Raw genomic sequence first — 24,640 nt, 5'->3', positions numbered from 1 at the left:
GCCCATAGCTCCTCCCCACCTCCTCTTCCACCCCCCCCGCAGCCTGGCCCAATTGGGGTAGGCTGTCTGGACCCCACCCATGAATGAATTCATGCACCAGGCCTCTAGTATGTTATATAATAGCTTATATATAATATACAATGCTCTTCAACAACTCACTAATATTTTTTATTATCTTATAACAATATTCTTGATTTCAGTTTTTCTACTACAGAATTGGGCAAAATCTTTCCAGGGTGAATAAAAAAAAATATAACCCTAGAGAACATATATAATTCAAATGCATTGCGTTTTGTGGCAGGAACACTCGCCATGTAGTTGGTATAAATATGGCTAACATTTTCAATGGCTTAAAACACACAACTTTTCAAATACAACCACTCAGTGGGTAAGCATTTCTATTCTCTCTTACATATTGTCATATAATATTTTACACCTCTATATGAATTTGCAACCATGACAATAATGGATTTTATTTTTCTTTTGTGTTTTTTTCTTAAATTTAATTTATTTTAATTATGTTATATTACATGGTATAAAATCCAATCCATTTAAAGGCTTTTAAAAGTTACAGACTATTTTAAACAGAGGTATAGATTAGTACTTTAAAATGACTGTCACTTGAGTCTTTATTGTCGGCAATTAATGCACATTGGTTTGCCTATATTTTGAATAGTTCCATTTTAAATGCATTGAAGAAACTAAATAGCTATGGAAATCATGCTTGCTTTCCGTTTCTCCATTATATTTCCTCTGAGATCATTTTAGCACTTACAACTTGACCGCAATACAATTTGCTAGTTACCTCCTTGCACTGCAATCTGGGCTTATCCTTTATGAACTGTCACTCAGAAGTCTAATTTCAGGCTCTATTATAATGCTGATGCAATGGCTGGGTCTGTTTTGCTATCCATGCAGATCCTGAAGAAAATAAATGTCAGTTTGATTAGATACCTAAGTGACAGATTTCTATAAATACAATGAAATGCATTCCATAAAGTACACGAACGACTTTGGTCATTCGTTATTACTTTAGGCTTTTATATAATTCCTTTTTATTTTGTTTGATAAGTTTTTGAAGTCTGTTTCAGAAAACTATGAGCTCATTTTATAACTGCATATTTAAGTGATGCAAAGATATGGATTCATTATCATTAAAATATTACCTCAGTATTCTTTGACCATTGGATCAAAAGGAAAATCTATTATCAAGGAATTCTTTATAAAGTGAATTATTATGTAAAGTGGCATCAGGGGGGAATGTGGAAAATAGTTTCAATATTTTGAATAAACTCTGGAAAAATCACTTATGCAGATACTTATTGAAATGTAAAGTCAGCAAAGAAAAGAAAATCAACTATAGAAAATGCTTAACTATGATTTCTATGATGAAGGCTTCCAAAACTCTATTCCTAACATCCAAGGGGAACTTTTAAATTTTTATAAATTCAGGAACTAACATAGTGCTTGCCACCCAGGAGACTTTAATTATTCTCTTATCTTCTTTGTTGTTGTTTTTTTTAATATATTTTTATTGATCTCAGAGAGGAAGGGATAGAGAGAGATAGAAACATATGATGAGAGAGAATCGTTGATTGGCTGCCTCCTGCACGCTCCCCAGTGGGGATCAAGCCTGCACCCCAGCCATGTGCCCTGACTGGGAGTCAAACAATGACTTCCTGGTTCATAGGTCGATGCTCAACCACTGAGCCATGCTGGCTGGGCCCTTCTTTCTTTCTTTCTTTGCAAAAATTGAAATTCACTGACAAATTTCAGCTAAACTTTTTTCATCTTTTCACTTTACATTTCTTAATACTCTACTGAAATTTCACACGCATTATATCTAAAAGAAAATTTCATATCCCACCCATACTCTGCAACACACAATCACTTCCTTTAATCACAGAATTCTCACTAAATATTTTTTAAAATTATGAAGTATTTAAAACATACTATAAATTAGGGAGATTAGTGCAATAACTCCAAAAGCCCATCACCTAAATTCAAGGACTGTTGCTGCATCTTGCTTCTCTCCCCTTTCTCCCCCCTGCACCCCCATCTCTGTTTCTCTTTCCTCCCCTACCACTGAATTGTTTTGTAGCAAATCCAGAGTCACGCTTGATGTCATTTTACTGGTATATACTTCAGTGTCCATCTCAAACTCTGGGCATTTGTTCCAAAGGCCTTTCAGATTTGGGATCCACTAGGCAAGAGCAACTCATGCCATACACTTCATACGGTATACTTATCAGGGACCTACAACGTCTTGTCCTACTCTTGATTAAAGTTGATCAGTGAGTTGAAAAGGTGACACGCATTTTTATCCACTGCAAAGTTTTCCATTCAGTTTTCACCTAATAACTTCAGACATTGGTAGGCATGACCAAAGCTATTATTTTATCAAGGGTTGTAAAGTGTTGATTTTCTAGTTTAATTATGCCTTTTGTATTTATACATTGGAATGTGTTTATAAAGGAAGGTCTTTACTCATCAACTAGGCGGTGTTTAAACTGTATGGTGTGGTTTATACTGGAAAGGCAAGATTCATTCTTCAACCTTTCCATTTAATTGAAGATATTAGTTTATGTAGTTATTATACTTAAAGTGATGTTCACTGATTTTGTCTGACTGGGTTTTTTTTTTTATTTCTCTTGTACACACAAGATATGAATATTGATATGAATTCATGGACTTCTTCTTAGGTAAATACATTTTGATCAATTCATTTGATCAGTTCATTTTTGATGCTCTATTTTTTGCACCTAGGTTGAGTGGAGGTTCTTCCAATGGACTCATGTTTATATGGTTCCATTAGTCTTCGCCTGCTTTATTATTTTTCTCTATGAATTAATGATATGATCACATAACTTTATTTTTATTAGTTATAATATCTGACTCCTTCTGTTTCATTCAGCATAAATTAGTGAAAATTTTACTGTGAAAATTTTTAACTCTTGGGATTCAAAAATTAAATACTGGACTTTGGTTAAGCTAATATTTGCCTGTGTAGGTATATAAAGACAGTTTCACTAAGAAATCTAACTACAAATGAACAGTTTCCTAATATATGAAGCTCATAAATTGTTGTAGACTTTAAAAACATGGACAGACTATAACACCTATTGTCAATTATGGACATTATAATCCTATATAATAAAAGGCTAATATGCAAATCAACTGAACAGCAGAACCAACAGTCACTATAATGTGCACTGACCACCAGGGGGCAGACAGTCAATGCAGGAGCTGCCCCCTGGTGGTCAGTGTGCTCCCACAGGGGGAGTGCTGCTCAGCCAGAAGCTGGGCCAGGGGAGCCTCTCCCACCACCGCGGCAGCACTAAGGATGTCCGACTGACAGCTTAGGCCCGCAGGGTGTGGGCCTAAGCCAGCAGTCGGACATCCCCCAAGGGCTTCTGGACTGTAAGAGGGCACAGACCGGGCTGAGGGACCCCCCTCCCCCAAGTGCACGAATTTCGGGCACTGGGCCTCTAGTTAGGATATAAAAGATGGGCTATGTGAGCAAAAGAAAGTGTTATTGGTTTCCATGAAGGGTGTTGAGAGTTAACAAGTGAATACTCTATGCAAGAGGTTTCCAGAGTAAGAATTTTTAAACATTCTTGTAAACTTCAGCATATATAGGCACTACCTAAATACACATATAACCATCAGTCAACCATATGTCCCCCCTGGTAACTACCCCCATTTAACAGCACCTGATAGTCCGGTGAGTAATTTGTCTTGGACTCATTCCCCAATGGTTCATCTGGCCATTAATTCTAATGTTCACACTCCTTCATGCTTCGCCCAACTTATTTCCCTGCTGATAACTCCCTCTCCCTCCCCTCTCCATACACCTTTGTTATTTTCATATAAACAATATCTGTAAACAACTAAAGTAAAAATAACAAGAAAAAAATTGAGAAGGGCAGTAATTAAATCTGTATAATAGCTATAACTAATCCATAACTTAAAACAACTACCCTAACAAAGTTAACCCTCAGAAACAGCTTGGCAGGGTTCGTAGGTGAGATACTATAAGAGGCGATGAGTGAAATTGAAACAGTTTCTGGGGAAGCAGGGTATGAATCCTGTCTGCCATGAGTTGAGGAAGATAATTGAATTTGAGAAAGAGTAGGAAGGGAATATATAAAACTGTTTTGAGGAGTTTTCTGTTAAGGTAAGTGAGAATAGAGAGCAGTAGTCACTGATTAGACATTGATAATATCATTTAAATCATTTATTGACTTGACCAATGTTTATCTTCAGTAAATGTAAGTGTCACAAGGGAAAGGAGTTCATGTGTTTTCTTCACCACACTAGTGCAGCAAATGCATGAAACCAGGGAAGTGATTAAAATATTCCTTAACTGAGTGAATAAATTAATTACTGGAGATACTTTTGATGCTGTTACGATATAGTTTGATCATTAAACATTAGACAGGTACAAAATACTCTAATATTCTACACTATAAAAATATATTACTGTTGTATATCCCTATGTGCTTTCTGCTCAATATATTTAATTTGTATGCTTTTGTTGTCGTTAAACAAAGATTAGTATTTCTTTATAAAGAGCTTCTGTGTAGCGATTCTAACATAGTAATTATGTTCTATCTGCACAGAGAATTTGAAAAAAAAATGCTTACATTTGAAGGTCTGAGTAAAATATTTACTTTGGCTTTGACCATTTTTATTTATTTTTCTTCCTTCCAATTTAAGATTTACCAATAAGAAAAAAAGGTCACAGAGACCAAAATAATATTTTCTTTTAGCATTTTTCCTCATTTAGGGGTCAACCTTAATTTTATTTTATTGCTCCAAAAAATCGTACTGAGCTTGTTTTTGGCAAGGCAGGATCTGCCTCTGACACTAGAAATTGTACACTCGTATGATAAATAACATTTTTAGAAAAACAAAGCAAATAGAATTATATGGAAAATTAGAAGTCAGGCTATCACTTTCTTATTTAAGTCTTTCTTTACATTTCTGACAAGTTTGTAGGTTTTGTTTGTTTTTATATTTTTTTTATTGATTTCAGAGAGGAAAAGCGAAGGAGAGAGAGAAACATCAATGATGAGAGAGAATCATTGATTGGCTGCCACCAGCACCACCCCCCCCCCCCCCCCCCCCCGCCACTGGGGATTGAGCCTGCAACTGGGCATATGTCCCTGCCCAGGAATCCAACCATGACCTCCTGGTTCATAGGTCGATGCTCAACCACTGAGCCACACCAGCTGGGCTGTAGCTTTTGCTATAAACTCTAAGTTATTTCAAGCTATACTCTTTAACTATGCTATGACTACAGGCGATTGATTATTCCTTCAATATTCCTTTCAACATACAAACTGTTAATTTCTCATCTGCCCAGAAAGGGCTTTCCCTTGTACTGAGAGTGTGAAACTCAGAGTGGCTCCCACCTGGTCCTGCCATACTTGGATCCAGCATGGCTGCTCTGCTGGGTGTGAGGGATGTTAAATTCCCTTGTAGACAAGCTTTTTCTCATGAAATGAAATGGGATATGGTAGGGCTTTGGTCCTCCTCCCGTATCTCACCCTAAGCTACTGTCAAGAGATGGGAAGGAGGGCTGGTGAGACTGCAGGCAAGTGCCCTCTCCCTTCCACTGGTTCAGAGTCTCTGGTTACTTTGGGAAGGAAGTGGAAAGAGGACAGGCATCTCTGGTTTAGTTGGTGCTTTAATAGTTTCTTTATTGCCCTGGCTGGTTTGACTCAGTGGGTAGAGCATCGGCATGTTGACTGAATGGTCCCCGGTTCCATTCTGATCAAGGGCACTTACCCTGGTTGTAGGCTCCTCCCAGGCCAGAGCCCTGGTCAGGGCACATGGAGAAGGCAACCAATTGATGTGTTTCTCTTATATCGCTATTTCTCTCTGGCTTTCCCTCTCTCTTCCACTTTCTAAAAATCAATGGAAAAATATCCTCAGGTGAGGATTAAAACCAAAAAAAATTGTTTCTCTATCAATAGTTGCTGCTGATCAGACATCACCTGTTCATCCATGTCTGTGGATAAACAAAAAGTTATCTCTCTCAAGGGTGTCTCATACAGATTCTTCAAAATGCGGTCATTGTACTATGACTTAATTTTTTAAAAGTACAGTACTAGTCCCGCATCCTTCATTCAATCCTTCATTCAGTAATACTCCTTCAGTTATATCCCCGGGGTCTCTTGCTACTGAAGGCCTATTTTGGAATGGTGAGAGTATGCAAATGTAGCTATCTAACATTGGGTCCATTTAATCCTTGGGAACCTCGCTCACCCTTATTACTCTGAACTGTGGGAGGTGAGATTCTTTATCTATCACCCCGTCTCTTTTCTCTCCATCTCTCTCAGCTCTCTTTTCTTCAGGCAAGCAGACAGATCAATGATTTTGCTTTCTAGAAACCGTCCAACTAGAAAATGAAATGTGAAATACCTCAGGCTGTTACGGATACTTGGAGTCCTGTTCCCTTGGATTTCAGTAGGGGAAGAACTGACACCTTGTCTATTATGATGAAAATTCACAACCTAAGAGGTTTCTTCCTTTCTCCTATTCCCCAACCATGTATAGCAGATTTGTGGTATGTGTGTATGGGATGGGCGAAGGGATATGGCAGTCTCTTAGTGACACTTAGGTACAAGTCTGCTAGGAGCCAAATATATCTCTAGGAATCCAATATTTACTGAAAGGAGTTCAACAATCTGAGATTCAGGACCAGATTCAAGAAATAGAGCAGTTTGGTTGTCTTTTAATATGATTACAATGCTGGCTATCATAAATGTGGGAGGGGGATCCCAGGAGACCATCAGTTAAGAAGTAATATGACAAGGTATGCAATACAGACTCCGGCTGGTTGTCTTTAGTCTCACTCTCACATGAAGTTTTACTGTAAAAATGGTAAGTTTGTTTCCGATCTGACCTAGACATCCATCATTATGGAGTAACCTATAAATAAACAAGTGCATGACTTGTATTTCTAATACATGTGTGGTTTTAAATGCACATGAGAAAGCAGCTTAATCTAATTAAGGCTTTTATAGAATGGTTGGAGAATGCTTCAAGTATTAAGTTTGTTTGATTGTTTACTTATTTATTTATTTTAATCCTCACTCAAGGATGTTTTTCCATTGATTTTTTGAGAGAATGGATGGGAGGGGAGGAGACACACAGAGAGAAGCATCTATGTGAGTAAAACACATGGATTGGTTGCCTCCCACATGTGCCCCGATCAGGGCTGGAATCAAGCCTGCAACTGAGGTACGTGCCCATGGCCAGTATCAAACCTGGGACCCTTTAGTCCACAGGCCAATGTTCTATCTGCCGAGCCAAACCGGCTAAGGCTCAAGTCTTAGTCTAAATGCTATATGCTCAGAGGGACTCACCGGAACACTCTCCTACTTCAATTACTCTTTTTCAGCTTGCTTCTTTTCTAAATATGAATCAACAACTATATTGTATTAATTTATTCGCTTACTTATTGCTTTTCTTCTCCAATAAAAATGTAAACTTCTTAAGGGAACACAGATGGCATATCTAACTTAAGCACTACAATAACAACCCATTACCCAGGACAGTGACTCATACATAGCAGGGGTTCTTTAAATATCTGTTGAAGAAAGGATTGTAAGAAGGAATAAATGGACGAAGGCTGCATATTGTACTATTAGGAGTATCAGGAGAACCAAGAGTGCTATTCTGTCAAATTGGAACTCAATAAAAACTCAGTAAATACTGATTGCGTCCCCTATTTTACCTCCTAATCTTACTAAACAGCCAGTGCTCTGGGAATCTGTGTTCTCTCAACAACTGGGTGTGTCAATCAGTGGGTGCGCAGGCTCTGTTACCATCTGCTGGTTTTCCCTTTGCCTTCTCCCACATCTGTGTGGGCACATTGCTAAAAATCCATCAAAAGACCTGCAGTTCCCTCCGTATTCCTGCCATATTTAGTGATGGAGCTCAAGATGTTTCCTTTTACCTCTTTTTTTCTTTCTTTTCAGTAACTCTTAAAATGACTGCAGCAATCCTGTGGGGTTTGGGGAGGGCTGGTGGGCTATTCCTTCATATTTTCAATGGCTCATTTCAATTAAAGGAAGAGCAGTTTATGTTTTATTGGAAGAATGTAAACGTGAGATAAATAAGAGTAAATATATTTTCCCATGTGTATTTTTAATATATTGTCTACTTACTATTTTATAAAGTGCATGTTATTTGGGAACCAGCAGCATCCCTCTCTTCTGAGAGCTTATTAGAAATACAGAATCTCAGGCTCTCAATCAAAAGAAATATTTTAGCAAGATGCCAGGTATTCACATTCACATTAAATGTTGATAAGTACTGATTTAAGATTTCAATTCCTTTATCCTACCCTTTCCAACTAGGCCAGGGATGGCGAACCTTTTGAGCTCGGCGTGCCAGCATTTTGAAAAACCCTAACTTAACTCTGGTGCCGTGTCACATAGAGAAATTTTTTGATATTTGCAACCATAGTAAAACAAAGATGTATATTTTTGATATTTATTTTATATATTTAAATGCCATTTAACAAAGAAAAATCAACCAAAAAAATGAGTTTGTGTGTCATAGGTTAGCCATCACTGAACTAGGATGAGCTGAGATGTTAATACTAGATTGTACTTCACAGATTGAAGGCTTTCCTTCTCTAACTACATGAACAATTACTGTTGGCTGACTCTGGGTATCTTTGTCTTTTTAAATTCCCCCCCCCATGATTTTTACTTGATGACAAGATCAATAAATATTTAGACCAGTGGTTCTCAACCTTCCTAATGCCACGACCCTTTAATAAAGTTCCTCATGTTGTGGTGACCCCAATTTCATTGTTACAAATTGAACATAATTAAAGCATAGTGATTAATCACAAATACAATATGTAGTTATATATGTGTTTTCTGATGGTCTTAGGCGACAATTGTGAAAGGGTCGTTCGACCCTCGAAGGGGTCGCAACCCACAGGTTGAGAATCACTGATTTAGACTGATCCCACATTCCCCTGAGATTCAGAAATTTCCTTGAGAAAACCCAAGAAATATTTTTCTGCATAACTATAAAATTATAAAGCCATTTACCTTTTTCCTGTATTTTTCCTCTGCTTCTGAATAAGTTGGATTCCTAGACTCAGAATATCCTAAGGGTATACTTTGTCAATTGTAGATCTAGAAATTGTATTTCATCTCAACACAAGGCAATGATACAACCATTGTAGAGGTCAACTCCTATTTTGTTTGTTTACCAATGAGCTGTTTTAGTGATTTCTCCACAGAAAAACCATGATCTTGCTCTCTGTTTATTTACAATCAAGATTCCAATCCAAATAGGTATGTTTCCAGTCCAACCTAAAAGCCCACAATTCCCTCTGAGGTATTGTGGAAAGTCACACACATCCTCGTATATTGACTGTTCCAAACTTTCTGGATATAAAGTCGTTGGAGGAGGCTGGCTTGTTGAAATTAGGGATTAGGGACTTGGCCTTAAACCTGGGTGAGCATGAATAGTGCATATTTTATTCCCTGAGAATTTAAAATATTTTGGGGGTATCTAGAGGGATTGATGATGGTGATTAATATAAGCTACATTTGCACAGCAAGTTTTTTTTTTTATTACTTGAGTGTATTATTTGTGTGTATTTGGAAGTGGAAAGTGCTTCAGGGACATAAAGATTATTCTGAAAACAAATTAAGAGTTTGTTGAAGTTGAGTGAAGAAGTCAAGAGAATGACAAGGCAAACAGGATGGCAATCAATTGCCTCCTGCCTAGTAGGACCTCCCCAAAAGCCCAAGCAGCATATACGATTTCCCTGCTTACTTCGTACTGAGTTTAGATGGACTTATATAGGTTCTGTGAATTGCAAATTCCAGTTCCAAACAAGCTTTCCCTGGTCCTCACAATGAATTTAATTGTAAATTCTCCCTAGCTGCAGTCATGGTATTGGAGGTTAAACACTGCCTATGTTTTACAATGAGAACAAAACCTATTTTTCTTTCTTGTGGGGATTTGCCACCAAAGTCTGTTTGCATGTTCCTCTAGTTCAGCCGTGGGCAAACTACGGCCCGCGGGCCGGATCCAGACGTTTGAAATGAATAAAACCAAAAAAAAAAAAAAAAAAAAAGACCGTACCCTTTTATGTAATGATGTTTACTTTGAATTTATATTAGTTCACACAAACACTCCATCCATGCTTTTGTTCCGGCCCTCTGGTCCAGTTTAGGAACCCATTGTGGCCCTCGAGTCAAAAAGTTTGCCCACCCCTGCTCTAGTTATTCTGACCTCCTGATATTGGGATTGGGACCAGGGTAACTTTTAATACTATAATCCAGAAATAGCTGGTCCTACGGTTAAGTGCCCATTCACAGTTCATGTTTTCGGGATCTATAAAGCAAAAAAGCCACAAAGGAGAATCAGTTATTACTGGGGGACAATGTACCCCAGTCCCCAAGGTAATAGTCAAGGGCTGATGGTTAACAACCTGGACGAATTTTTGCCTAGTTTATCCAAGCTCAAATGACTGAGAATACAAGGGAATGGAGGCCCATTTCTCCCAAGTTCAACCTGATCTGTTCAGAACCTCAACGTAGCATTCTCACGTGAGGAAATCCTGTGCAGGGGAACACCTGCTGCTAAGGGTGAGAAGAAGGTCTCACCATCAGAAGGCACCGGCGGGAGGAGAACAATCCAGCCCGTACACCATCCTGTCCCATTAGTTAGAGATCAGAGCGCTTTCCCCCTCACTGAGCTCCTGTGCCGGTCCCACCCCTAAAACAGCATCGAATCTTCTTGATCCGATGAAGGGGGACACAAGGAAAAGGGAGAGAAAGGCCTGCCTTCAGCCACTGCTGAGAGTTCTCATGGTTATGCCACTTCAAAAATGACAACAGGAAACTTTAGTCTAAATTTGCAGACTTGGAGTAATGAATACTTGCACTGTGCTTACGGGACAAAATAAAACATAAAACATTGGCAGTTCTGCTTGCTCATGGATTTAGTTCATACACTTCATGTTGTTGTGATATCTCACTGGTTTGCCATTTAATTGGTTTATTTTTCTGATGGAGAGAAGTGAGGAAGTTTCCACATGTTTTAATTAGGTAGGTATGCCCGTTAGGGGGAAATATTGGTCATCACGTGGAAATGTATTTTAAATAAAACATGTTAGATTATGTTAATAGAATTTTTAAAATAAAACATTGGCAAATAAATTTCAGCTATTTTAGTTCATTTCTCTCCAGCTAAAGTTCATTTTGTGCAATAGATAGAATGTACTTTAAGCAATAAACACTGGATACTAAGTCTGTATAGTTAAGAAACAAACAAACAAAACAAAACAAAAACACTTCTGAGGATGGGACTGTGTGTGTGTGTTCAATGTGCTAACCATTATCATCAGTAACCTTACTTGAGAGTTCCCCTAATTATAGTAAAGGGGAAAATACAGTCTTTTCCCTCCAGAGAATGTAGACAAGGAGAAAGAATTAAAGCAGTGTTTAATAACATTGCATTTTTTATAGTATTTGTTTGCAATTTAAGCCCTTACACTCCGCAGACATAAATAATTAGATTCGCAAAAACTTGTCCCCAAAAGTTATAAAACAAGAAAAGATGATTTCTGTGCTTTCTTCATTTATTCAACATTTTTCCATGCACAGAACTGTAAAGTTTTTGCGTTATTGTCTTCTGCATCTGTCTTTGGGGTCACCAGCCAGCCCACTACATTCATTTTGATTGTTTACATCATTTTTGTCTGCGTCTAGGTCATCCTATATAATAAAAGCCTAATATGCAAATTGACCTAACAGCAGAACAAGTGGTGAAATGACTGGTCGCTATGACGCGCACTGACCAGCAGGGGGCAGATGCTCAATGGAGGAGCTGCCCTCAGCCAAAGCAAGTGCCAGCCCCCACCCCCCCATGGCCCTGCCGGTCACCCCACAGATCAGCCTGATCGCTGGCCAGGCCTAGGGACCCTACCCGTGCATGGATTTTGTGCACCAGGCCTCTAGTAATTTATAAAATGACTTAGTGATGACACAGAAGGTCTGTGACACCAAATAAAAAGTTTAAAGTTCCTCCCAGTTCCCCTGCCTGCACAGGGTCACAGGGAGACTCCAGGATTGGGTCAGGAAGCAGAGGCAGGAGTAACTGATAATTTTAGGCAACAGCCTTTTGGGGGTTTTCAAAAGAAAGGTAAAGTGGCAGGAGGAGCAAGCAGCTTAAGATGAGCTAGTTTGGATAGCTTAGTGGGCTTAGGCTATAGGGGCGATTCCCTTTGCCTGGGCCCTGGGCCTGGAATGAGTAAGGCAGAGGAATAGCACCTCCTGGGTGTAAGGGCACCATAGAGGACGTACAGTGGTAGATGAGTTGTCTGTGTGTCTACACTTACTTGGGGCTGGGCATTCTCTCTGTCTCAGAATTGGCTAGCTCCTTGAAGGGCAGTCTCTCCCCAGCTAGAAAGGTTTCTTTACAATATCAAATGCCTCAATTTACAGAAAATGAAAACATGATCAATACACATGTTCATTCTCATTATACATGCTTTAGTGTAAGTCCTTAAGCAAATGTATATTAAATCTATATGTAGAAGCTTTGTCTGCTAATTCTATTACCTCTATCACTTTAAGTGTTTTTAATTGATTGACTTTTCTCCCAGATATTTTTCACTTGTTCCCAGTTACTGAAATGTGCAATGGCTTATTATTATCGCATGCGGGATGTTGTGTATTTTATCATCTTGTGTGGTGGATTTCATCATTGTCCTTTAAAGAGTAGTGGGCATGCCTTAGCTGGTTTGGCTCAGTGGATAGAGCATCGGCCTGTGGACTGAAGGGTCCCAGGTTTGATTCCGGTCAAGGGCACATGCCCAGGCTATGGGCTTGATCCCCAGTAGGGTACATGCAGGATACAGCCAATCAATGATTCTCTCTCATCACCGATGTTTCTATCTCTCTCTCTCCCTCTCCCTTCCTCTCTGAAATAAAAATAAATTAAAAAAAGAGTAGTGGGCTTTGTTCTGGCATGGAGCGTACATTACTTATGGATTAGTCTGAGCCTTTCACATTTTGTTTTTCAGCTTCTATAAAGTGGATTTAATGATGCTTTCACTCTGGGGCCAATTTATCCCTTATATGAAGGCATAACATTTTTGTGTCCTTACTAAGTGCCCTAGAGGCTCCTCTCTGCTGGCCAGAATTTGAACATCTAGTGTTAGCTTCCTGGTGGGATTTCTAGAGCTTATTTCCTAGGTGTATAGGTACCTGGGCATTCTTTTCCCAGATATGTAATCCTGCCCAATGACTGGTTTCATACTCAGCCAACTACTCAACAGAACCAACCGCAAAGATAATTCTTGAGGTCGCTTCAGGGAACTGAGTCTCTGCTCGGGCTCTCACTCCTTAATTTCCAGGCATATCAAGGTCCCTCACCTAATCTGTCTCCTCACCTGGAAGAGAGCACCTGCCTCCTGTCTGTAGGCATCTTAGTGCTGAGGTTGTCTCTAGGCACAGAATCAGCATCATCTGCTGGCTCTTACTGGTTTCTCTCCTCCCATTTATCACAAATCTGTACTGCCTGCTATCACATGTCTCAAAACACTTGTCACATAATTTGTCACATTTTCTCATTGCTTACAGAAGACCAGAAACAAAAAGATAAGTAGAATCTAGTTATTCCATTATGGTCAGAAGCAGAAGCTTAGATTTCAAAGTAAATAATACATTTTATATGTTTGACTAAACAAGAGGTCATTTTTCAAAATGATCTATTAGGTCCCAGCAAGATAGAAACTAAAAGTATGACAATTATTTTCATAATGTAATTTTGATTTAAAAAAGAACCTTTTAAAACATGTAATGGTAGATGAAAAATGAGGTACTTGAGGACAAAAACAAACAAACAAACCGAAAAAGCTCTTGGGTGGGGAATGGAAACAGGATTCACTGGTTTTCTTTTTGAGATTATTACAACAACCATGAAAGAAGTAGGCAACCAGTAGTAAGTATACGTTTCAAAAAAGGCCTGTTTTTTTAAGTCACTGAGTGAGTGAAATAGCATTTCTTATAGGTTTCTCAATGTTGTCATAATACTGTATTATAATTTTATATAAATATATGCATGCAAATTTATATTTAAAAATTTTATGCATACAGTTCTCATCTAACTCAACTAAACATACCGTAAATTAAAGGCAAATAAAACTTCACATTAAATAGAATTTAGCAATATAGATATAATAGTTGAAGTTTATGCATTGACACTAAGCCACAGATGTTAAATTTAAAGTAAAAATATATGTTTTTATTGCTATCAATTTAGTGTATTATTAGACACATTATGATCATCACTGACAAAATTGTTATTAACAACAAAGCCATTGTTTTAATGGGTAATAACAAAATGCATACATTAAATGAGACATTTGTAGAAAAATTTTCATTGATGTTTTGTTGATAAACTAATGCACTCTTTCAAACAGACAAGTACAAGAATTGTGTCTCTGTGACCTATCTTTAAATTATAAGCATCCAACAGATTATGTAGGTATTTGGCTATTGAAATGACTACATTTCTGCATTATTTTATTATGCCTCAATTTTACTATCACTTTCTCCTACTCATATATCAGTCAAACCAATGTTTCAGTTTAATGTAATAACTTATTATGTATAGTCATATACATATGGCATTCAGGTATTTAAATATCCAAGTGTGTGTTTTTAACATCCTTGCCAATTAAAAGAAATGCTACTCGATGCCAATGTGATTTTAAATATAAATTTGCATTTAGGCATGCAAATTATATGGCAGTACTTAGAAGGTGTGTGACTTGTCAGGGTGGTGTACTATTTTTTTAAAATGTAAATATAAATAATTTTGATAAGCCCTGAAATCTGAAAATAGTTCCATGAATCAACAGGTTTTTGAATCACAGTTGAAATATCTATCTATGAATTATGGGAGTCACTGAACTATTAAAGAAAGGGAAGAATAAAAAGAGATAGGCACTAAGTGAAGAGTGAAAACTATAGATGAAATGCGACAGCATTAGCATTTTTAATTTTGTAGCACAACACACCCAATTTGCAAATTTAATTGCTGATGGACCTGAAATCATTTATCATGTTGATTTGGAAATGACCTCAGATTCTTTGGGGTTAATGTTTGCATTTTTGCCATTTAAAAAAAAATCAATTAATGTAACCATAAGAACTGTGGTTAAAATATTTGACTCATTTTGAATTATTAGATTGATTTTTTGCTTATTCTGTCTGGTGCATCTGTGGCTTGTTACAAAGGCAAGAGGTTATAATAGGAAACGCTTCCTATCCTATGCCCTTGAAGACTTCAATAATCATTTTGCACTCAATATCAATTACTCTCACTCTGCTGGTGATGTCTCCTTTACTGTTTCTTTAAACATATTGTAAATTGTAGGGGAACCGTTATTATATACAGAAAGAATAAGGCTTTCCAGTAAATGTTACGCTGCTGAGATATTTTGAATTGATTTGTCCACCCATCTTAATCGAAAACACCCCTACAGTGAACACAAAACATCCTGGAACAGATTTTGTTGTCTCTTTGAGATTTTTCAATAATAAATATGTTCATCACTTAAACTAAACCAGGAGTTTAATATATTTTACATCTTACCCAAAAGAGAAATAAGCTCCAGAAATATAGAGGTTAGCAACACTTAAAACTATAAATGTTTAAGATAATTTTTAATATTTAATTTCAAAAATCTGCTTCAGTCAGTTAGTACATGTTCATTAGTTACATACTGGAGTTTGAATGTATTTAGTGACAAAATACCATGTGTAGGCGTGCATGTACAGTGCGATTGAAACTTCGTGGCCCATGCGCAGAAGTCAGTATTTTGTGGAAGAGCCACACTCAAGGGGCCAAAGAGCCACATGTGGCTCGCAAGCCGCAGTTTGCCGACCACTGAACTAACCTAATATTCTCAGGAAAGATTAATCTTTATCGTTACTTTTAGATACTTTATTTAATTGATTGTCTTTCTTATTAAATACTAGAGGCCCAGTGCACAGATTTGTGCACCGGTGGGGTCCCTCAACCTGACCTGCGCCCTCTCACAATCCGGGACCCCTTGGGGGATGTCAGACTGCCAGTTTCAGCCCTATCCCCGCAGGCCAGGCCGAAGGACCCCACCAGTGCATGAATTCATGCACCAGGCCTCTAGTATGCATATAAGATCTTTGATTAATCTCTTCTCACCCTCCCCCTTTCCCTCTGAGATTCATCAGTCTGTTCCATGATTCCATGCCTGTGAGTTGAGCAACTGCCCCCTGGTGGTCAGTGTGTGTCATAGCTATCAGTCGAACAGTTGAATGGTTAAAAGGTTGCTTAGACTCTTATATATATATATATACTAGAGGCCCGGTACACAAAAATTTGTGCATTCGGGAGTGAGGTAAGGTCCCTCAGCCCAGCCTGTGCCCTCTCGCAGTCTAGGACCCCTCAGGGGATGACCACCTGCTGGCTTAGGCCTGCTCCCTGGGGGGTTGGGCCTAAGATGGCAATTAGACATCCCTCTGGCAGCCCAGCAGCCCTTGGGGGATGTACACTTGCCAGCGGGGAGCAGGCCTAAGCTGCAGTCAGACATCCTTAGTGCTGCTGAGGAGGCAGGAGAGGCTCCCACCACCACTGCTGTACTGGCAGCCATCAGCCTGGCTTGTGGCTGAACAGAGCTCCCCCATGTGGGAGTGCACTGACCACCAGAGGGCAGCTTCTGCATTGAGCATCTGCCCCCTGGTGGTCAGTGTGTGTCATAGTGACCAGTCATTCCAAGTCGTTCTGCTGTTAGGGTCAGTTTTCATATTTCCCTTTTACTATATAGAATAGAGGCCTGGTGCTCTGGTGGGGGTCGGCTGGTTTGCCCTGAAGGGTTTCCCGGATCAGGGTGGGGATCCCGCTGGGTGCTGGGGTCCAACCCCAGCAGGTCCAGGGGTCCCCAAGGTGTGGACGGAGTCGGCGAAGAAGGAATGACACAGGGACTTCTCCAGCCAGGTTTGGTCGCCATGTTCCCTCGCTAGGTTCTCCAGCCAGGTTCTGTCCGGGTTCTCCAGTCAGGTTCAGTCACCAGGTTCTAGTCAGGCTCTCCTGCCAATCTCCGCAGTCAGGTTCAGTCCAGGATCCCCTGCCATGCTCTCTCGCCAGGCTCTGCCTCCAGGCTCCGAGGCCAGTCCCTGTCCAGGATCCTCCGGCATGCTCTCTCCAGCGAAGTTCTTCTGTATCTAGAGAATGTTCTGTGTAGGTTCTGTGCCTAGGCTCTGTCTCTCTTGGTCCTGTCTTCCAAGCCCTGTCTCCTAAGGTCTGTGTTCTAAGTTCTGTCTTCTGAATTCTGTGTTCTAAGTTCTGTCTCCTTCTGTCTTGTTACAACTGTATTTATACCAGTTGATTCAATCCTATCAATCTCTATTACAAAGGTTAGGGCGTTTCTTATCTCCATTCCAGGGAGTAAAGATTATGTAGCTTAAGCATGCTTGTTCATAGTTAAAGTGATTAATTACCCGCCTGGCACTTAGTTGAGGGGTTTTATTCCCTCCCTAACTTCAGGGGAAAATCCCTACCTGGGGATTCAACCTTTCTCGAAGAGGTGACCTTGGTTAAAACACAGCGCCAAGAAGGTGAGCAAACATATTAAGAACCGTATGCCATATATGCCACGTCCCTTGAAACAGCAAGGATGGACCGGCTCCCGGCAGCTGGGGTGCCTGGCCAGCCTGGGTGAGGGGCTGATAGCTGTTTGCAACTGGTCACACCCCCTTCAGGGTGGAGGTCCCCACTGGGGTGCCTGGCCAGCCTGGGTGAGGGGCTGAGGGCCTCTTTCAGGCTGTGGAGTGACTGAAGCTACCAGCCTCTCCTTTTTTTCTTTTCTTTTTTTTTCCTGGGATTTATTTACCTTCTATAATTAAAACAGTGTTGCTGTCACTGGTGCTCCAGCTCTGAGGCTGCGGCCTGCTGAAAGCAGGTATCTGGGGTTTGTTTAGCTTCTATAATTGAAACATTGTTGCTTTCGGGCTCAGAGCCGTGCCGCAGCAGGCAGGGAACCTTGGCTTCTTCCATCACTGGAGCAAGCAAGCCTCATGTTTGCTTCAGATGCTTGGCTTCCAGCCGCCATCTTTGTTGGCAGTTAATTTGCACATCGCCCTGATTAGCCAATGGGAAGCATAGCAGAGGTACGGTTAATTACCCTTTTTGTCTTTTATTAGATAGGACTAGGGGCCCGGTGCACGAAATTCGTGCACTGGGTGTGGGGCGGGGGGGAGTGTCCCTCAGCCCAGCCTGCCCCCTCTCACATACTGGGAACCCTCAGGCATTGACCCCCATCACCCTCCAATCGCAGGATCGGCCCCTTGCCCAGGCAGAGGCGTCAGGCCTGGGCAGGGGACCCTCATTTCCCCCCATCACTGGTTCTGCCCCCAGCCCAGGCCTGATGCCTCTGGCCTAGGCGTCTGGCCCGGGCAGCGGGGACCTGCAGTGGCAGCGGGGGGGTGTCGCGATCACGCGGGCTCCGCCCCTGCCCCTGCAGGATGCCTCTGGCTGAGGCGTCCGGTCCTGGCAGCGGGGACCCACAGCTGCAGCGTCCCCATGATCGTGGGCTCCGCTTTAGGCCCAGGCAAGGGGCCCCTAGCTCCTGGGACTGCCAGCTTCGACCATGCCCAGCTCCCATCTCTGGCTCCACCCCTACTTCCTGCTATCACTGGCCAGGGTGGAAAAGGCGCCTGATTCTCCGATCATGGCTGGGGGGCAGGGCAAAGGCAGCCCCAGGGCCGCCTTTGCCCTGCCCCCCAGTTCTTAGCTCCCCCCTGGGTTTCCGATCACTGTCAGTGGCAGGGGGCTTCTTCCTGCTTTCCCTTTCGCCTCCCTACATTGTGCCTACATATGCAAATTAACCGCCATCTTGTTGGCAGTTAATTTGCATATAGCCCTGATTAGCCAATGAAAAGGGTATCGTCGTACGCCAATTACCATTTTTATCTTTTATTAGTGTAAATATATATAAATTCCATTTTCCCTTATTGAAAAGCAGAAATATTTTTGCTTTTTCTCATTTATTGTTTGATTTGACAGGCTTAACTTTTCTTTATCAATGATTTCAAACCTTTAGTTGTGCTTGATAGGTACAATTAATTGCATTTGGGTGCAATATAAGTAAAACATTTACTTTCATAACCTTTTAACTCTTTTTTCTTTGTTCACAGAGATTTTATAAACTAACCTTTTTTTAAATTTTCAGAATAGTTTTAGATTTGCAGAAAAGTTACAATGATAATCCATGTGCCTTGGGTATGCTGTACACCCCTCACTCAGTTTCCTCTATTATTAACATTTTTGTATTAGTATGGTACATTTGTCAGAGGTAATAAGCTAATACTGGCATTTTTATTATTAAGTAAAGTCATTAGATTTTACCTAAAAGCTTTTCTCTGTCCCAGGATTTCATCCAGGACACAATGTTCTTTTTAGTTGTCATTTTTATGTAGGTCTCCACTATACTGTGATGTTCTCTCATACTTTCCTTGTTTTGATGACCCTGACAGTTTTGAGGAGTAGTAAATAGTCAGCTATTTTGTAGATTATCCTTCAGTTTGGATTTTCTGATCATTTTCTCAAGATTAGATTGGAGTAATGGGTTTGAAGATAAAGTGCCATTCTCATCCCATCATATCAAGGGTATATACGATCAGCATGACTTACTGCTGGTATTAAACTTGATCATCTTGATGAGATAAAATTTGTAGGTAAAGTTACTCTTTTCCTCCTTTTTCATACTTAAATCATTTGTAGGAAGTCACTAAACACAGCCCCCACAAAAATAAGAGTGGATAATTGTGATCCGCCTCCTTGAGATGGGAGTATTTACATAAATTATTTGGAATACTCTGTATAAAAGATTTGTCTAGCCCCCCCCCCCAATTTGTTTATTCAATAATTTATTTATGTCAGTATGGACTCCTAGATAATTTATTTTATGCTTTGGGTTATATCCAAGATTACCTTTATTATTATTATTATCATTATTACCACTACTACTACTCTATTTTGTATAAATTGTTTCACCTTTGGCATTTGAAAGTTCTTTTAGTTGGCTCTCATGTTCCTTTAACATATCTTCAACCTCTTATTTTTTAAACATTTCCTTTCTCTCTGGTACTAAAAGATTCACTTATATATTTCCTGCTCAAACCCTAAAACTAGTCAGTTTGCCAATGAGCCATCATTTATTTTTATTAAAAAATGGCACCAAAAAAAAAGATCTGGGTATTAGATGTACCTCTTCCCATTAGGGTGTCACTGTTTTTAGGGTCTCTAAATGAATAGAGCTTGGAGATATATGCATGTATACTATCTTGTATATACACATATATCTGTGATTACTCCTCTCTGATATTGATATATATATATATATATATATATATATATATATATATATATATATATATATATATATATTAAGCTAAACATAAATTTATACCGATGTCTTCCATTCCAGTTTTGTACCTCACCCTTTATTCTAGCCTTCTCCTTTAACCTCCCTCACCAACAGTAAGATACCTGACTCCCACAAGCCTCTATGCATTCACCTATGTGTCGATTTCCAGTATACACGCCTTGTGGTTTCAGTAACCCAGAGCCCTTGGGAAACTGTTTCCAACTAGATCTCTGTAATTCATTTGGAAATGTTTCTCAGGTGAATATGGGTCATATCCTAATGTGTATATATCCTAATGGGAATATAAATGGAATTAGCTAATTTGTAAAATAATTTGGAATTATCCGGTAAAAATGAAAAAGCACATTCTGAATTACATGATAACTCTGCTCCTATAGATCCTGTGAACAAATGATTGCACATGTGCACAAGAAGGTGCTCCAGGGCCATCAGACAGAAGGTCTTGGCTTATTTCAAAAAGATGGTAACTCTGCCCAGCTCTTTCTGCGTAGCCACAGTCGGCTTCAGCATAGCGCTGTGCTTCTGTGGCTGCCTGAAGGAGTTCCCTGAGCCTCTCCCTATTGGTTCCCTTCTTACGTCACTCAGCAAAACCTACAACCCAGTCAGTGATATTTCATCACATCCTTAAGTTTAAAAAAAATAAATTAATTAACAACAATATATATATATATATATATATATATATTTCTTATTATTATTATTTGCCTTCTATTAGCACTGCAAGTAATGGCCTAAGCTAACCAGAGGCCCAGGAAAGATTTGGTATCTATCTGGTTCAGAATGGTAGATAATTATAAAAGGGAGGTACAGCTTAGAAAATGTAGTGCTGGAAGTTAGAATTAACTCGTGATTGCCTAGTCCCATGGTCGGCAAACTGTGGCTCACAAGCCACATGCAGCTCTTTGGCCCCTTGTGTGTGGCTCTTCCTAAGCCTTAGGAGTACCCTAATTAAGTTAACAATGTACCTACCTATACAGTTTAAGTTTAAAAAATTTGGCTCTCAAAAGAAATGTCAATCGTGGTACTGTTGATATTTGGCTCTGTTGACTAATGAGTTTGCCGACCACTGGCCTAGTCAAAATGGTTTTCAAATGATCATTATTAGAATCTCAGGATTCTTGAGAGGTAGCCTATGGACTGACTGCTATTATGCATCTCCTTCAAAGCGTCATTGCTTTCAAGCATCTGATATATTTGAATCCCATATATTGAGAAAGGCTGTTGAGCACAGTTGTAAAACCACTGCTCCATACAATGTGCTCCTTAAGTTTGTGAGGAAACTGGTAGAATCTAAGTGACATGAGGAGATAAGAGACATTTATTCTGGCTTCAGAGTGGGGCAAGGAGGGACATATTTAAGGAGCTTGGACGCATGTGTGATCTGCTGCTTAGCCTGAGTCAGATGGAGCCATACTAGAGACAGAATTGAAATATTTAACACATACTTAAGGGAAATGAGACTATGTAATCCAAAGAAACAAAGAATTTGGAGGGAAAGGAATGTTGCCTTATTTATGTAGCTGTCATGGAAAAAAAAGGCCTTAGATTAATGTTTAATCCCCAAGGGAAAGTAACTTACGGATGGATAGCACTTTTCCTAATTGTGAGACTTGCCATGAGTAGATTAATAGTATTTTATAGTTACCAAAACCTATCATTGAATTGCAAGCATTGGTTGCACATCCACTTGGTAGCTATGTGATAGGGTAGAGATTCTATGGTAGTACAACTTTGTTACAATTTAGATTATCTTTTTTTCAAATATTTAAATTTATTGGGGTGACATCCTATCTAATAAAGAGGGAATATGCTAATTGACCCTCACATGTCACAAAAATGGTGGCACCCACAGCCAATAAGGAGAGAATATGCTAATTGCTGCCCCTCCCTCAAAGATGGCAATGCCCACAGTCACAAGATGGCGGCACCCCGTCCTTTCAGCCCCTCAGGGGTGGCAGGCGCACTTGCCTCCGGAGTCCCCCAGTCCCTTCAGCCCCCCAGCCACCCTGGGTCAGCCAGAGGCACAGGCAAGCCTTGGATGGCGGCTGCCCAGCCACCCAGGGCCGCTCACGGCTCTAGTAACCAGAGCTGGCCGAGCCTTGCACTGCCGGCAGTGGCAGCAGCAGAGGTGGGATGGGGCATCGCCTTCCCCTGATCGCTGGGTTGCCTCCCACCCCTGAGAGCTCCCTGACCGTGAGAGGGGGCAGGCCAGCTGAGGGACTCCCCTCCAGTGCATGAATTTTCATGAATTGGGCCTCTAGTTGGTTAATAACATTATATAGGCTTCACGTGTTCATTTTCATGATACACAATCTGTCCATTACACTGTGTGCTCACCACCCAAAGATACATGTATGTTTTCTACAAATAAAATGCATTTTTCTCACAGCAGAAATATGCTTCAATATTCTGTCATACTCAAGGAGAATGCTGCTTGTGTCCTCCCAAGCTTGAAGAAAATGATGTTATCAAGAGAATTGTACTTGCAATGATTAACCCTGTTTGAATAATCTTCCTGAAATATTTGACCTTAATAAATACATATACATCATTTTAAGGTCCAATCCCTAAATCACTGTAGTAATTTATTTTCTTAAACCACTATTCTCTGCATACTATTTCCTTACTCAGAACCATAAATAATTCATAATTATTTTCCATCTCTGAAAAGGGATCTCCTATTTTCTCAAATCAGACACTTACATGTCCCATGCTTCATCACTATCCAATGTATAGCGTTCAGAACACTCCATTTGTATTATTCCCAAAATAATTTCAAATTTACCCACCTCTATACATCTCTCCTGTCAATATCCTGGTCCAAGCAACTTTCATTGTTTGCCTGGAATACTAAAATAGACTTACTTCTATCTATTTTATGAAGCTATAAATTTAAATACCATAAACTTCACTCATTTTAAGTGTCTAGGTTCATTGATTTTTATTGAATTTGTAGAGTTCTAAAACCATCAGCACAATCCAGTTATAAGCATTTCCATCACTCTACAAGGTTCTCTTGTGCCTACTAAAGTCAATTCCCACCCCTACCCCAACCCAGCCAACTACAGATCTGCTCTTTCTAGAAAATTTGTTTCTTTGTATAATTCCAACATAAGTAGAATTACAAGTTTTGTGTCTGACTTATTTCATGTAGCAAAGTTTTTGAATTTCCTCCATGTTGTTTTGTGTTCATTTTTATTGTGAATAGCATTTTACTCTACAGATTTACCATGTTTTGGCTGGACATTTGAATAGCATCCAGTTTTAGTTGCTATAAAAATTTGTGTAGTCCTGGCCGGTGTGGCTCAGTTGGTTGGGGGTCATCCCACATACACTGAAATGTTGTGGTTCGATTCCGGGTCACGGCACCATCCCTCCTTAGTAGGTGGTGTGCAGACGGCAATCAATAGATATTGTGCTCTCACATCAATGTTTCTCTCTCTCTCTCCCTTTCTCTCTTTCTCACCCTAAAAAATAATTTTAAAAATATTTTTTAGTTGTATATAATTTGAATAATGCTGCTATGAGTATTCATGTGCAATTTCTTTGTGTGGCTATGTTTCCAATTATCTTGCATAGATTGCTATAAATGAAACTGCTGGATAATAAGGTTGGATTATATTAAACTTTTTAATAAGTTGAGGAACTATTTTTCCAAGTGGCTGTACTGTTTACATGCTCTCCAAAAATACATTAAGTGTTCCACACTGTCCACAACTATTCCTCTATTTAACATTTTTGCTTTTATGGGCTGAATTATGTTCCCCCCCAAAAAAGATACATTGGAGCCCTAACCCCTAGTATCTCAGAGTGTGACATTATGTGGATGTAGGGTCTTCACAGAGAATGGTTCAAATTAAATTCCAGAGTGAGCCCTAACCTAATATAACTGATGTCCTTATAAAACAGCGATTTGGACAGACAGACACCCAGAGGGAGAGCTCATGTGCAGATGAAGGTGGAGATCTGAACGCCAAGGGGAGAGGCTTAAAGCACAACCTTCCCACAGACACACAGCAACCAGCCCTGTAGAGGCATGGACCTTCTCTCCAGAGCTGGCGGGCCATCTCTTCTCCGTAGCCGCCCAGCGTCCTGGTGCTCTGTCAGGGCCGCTCTAACAAACGACCATCGGTCTTTCTGATTACAGGCCTTCTG

This window comes from Myotis daubentonii, chromosome 7, assembly GCF_963259705.1.
Source record: "Myotis daubentonii chromosome 7, mMyoDau2.1, whole genome shotgun sequence".
Lineage (NCBI taxonomy): Eukaryota > Metazoa > Chordata > Mammalia > Chiroptera > Vespertilionidae > Myotis > Myotis daubentonii.
This window is presented reverse-complemented; position numbering follows the sequence as displayed.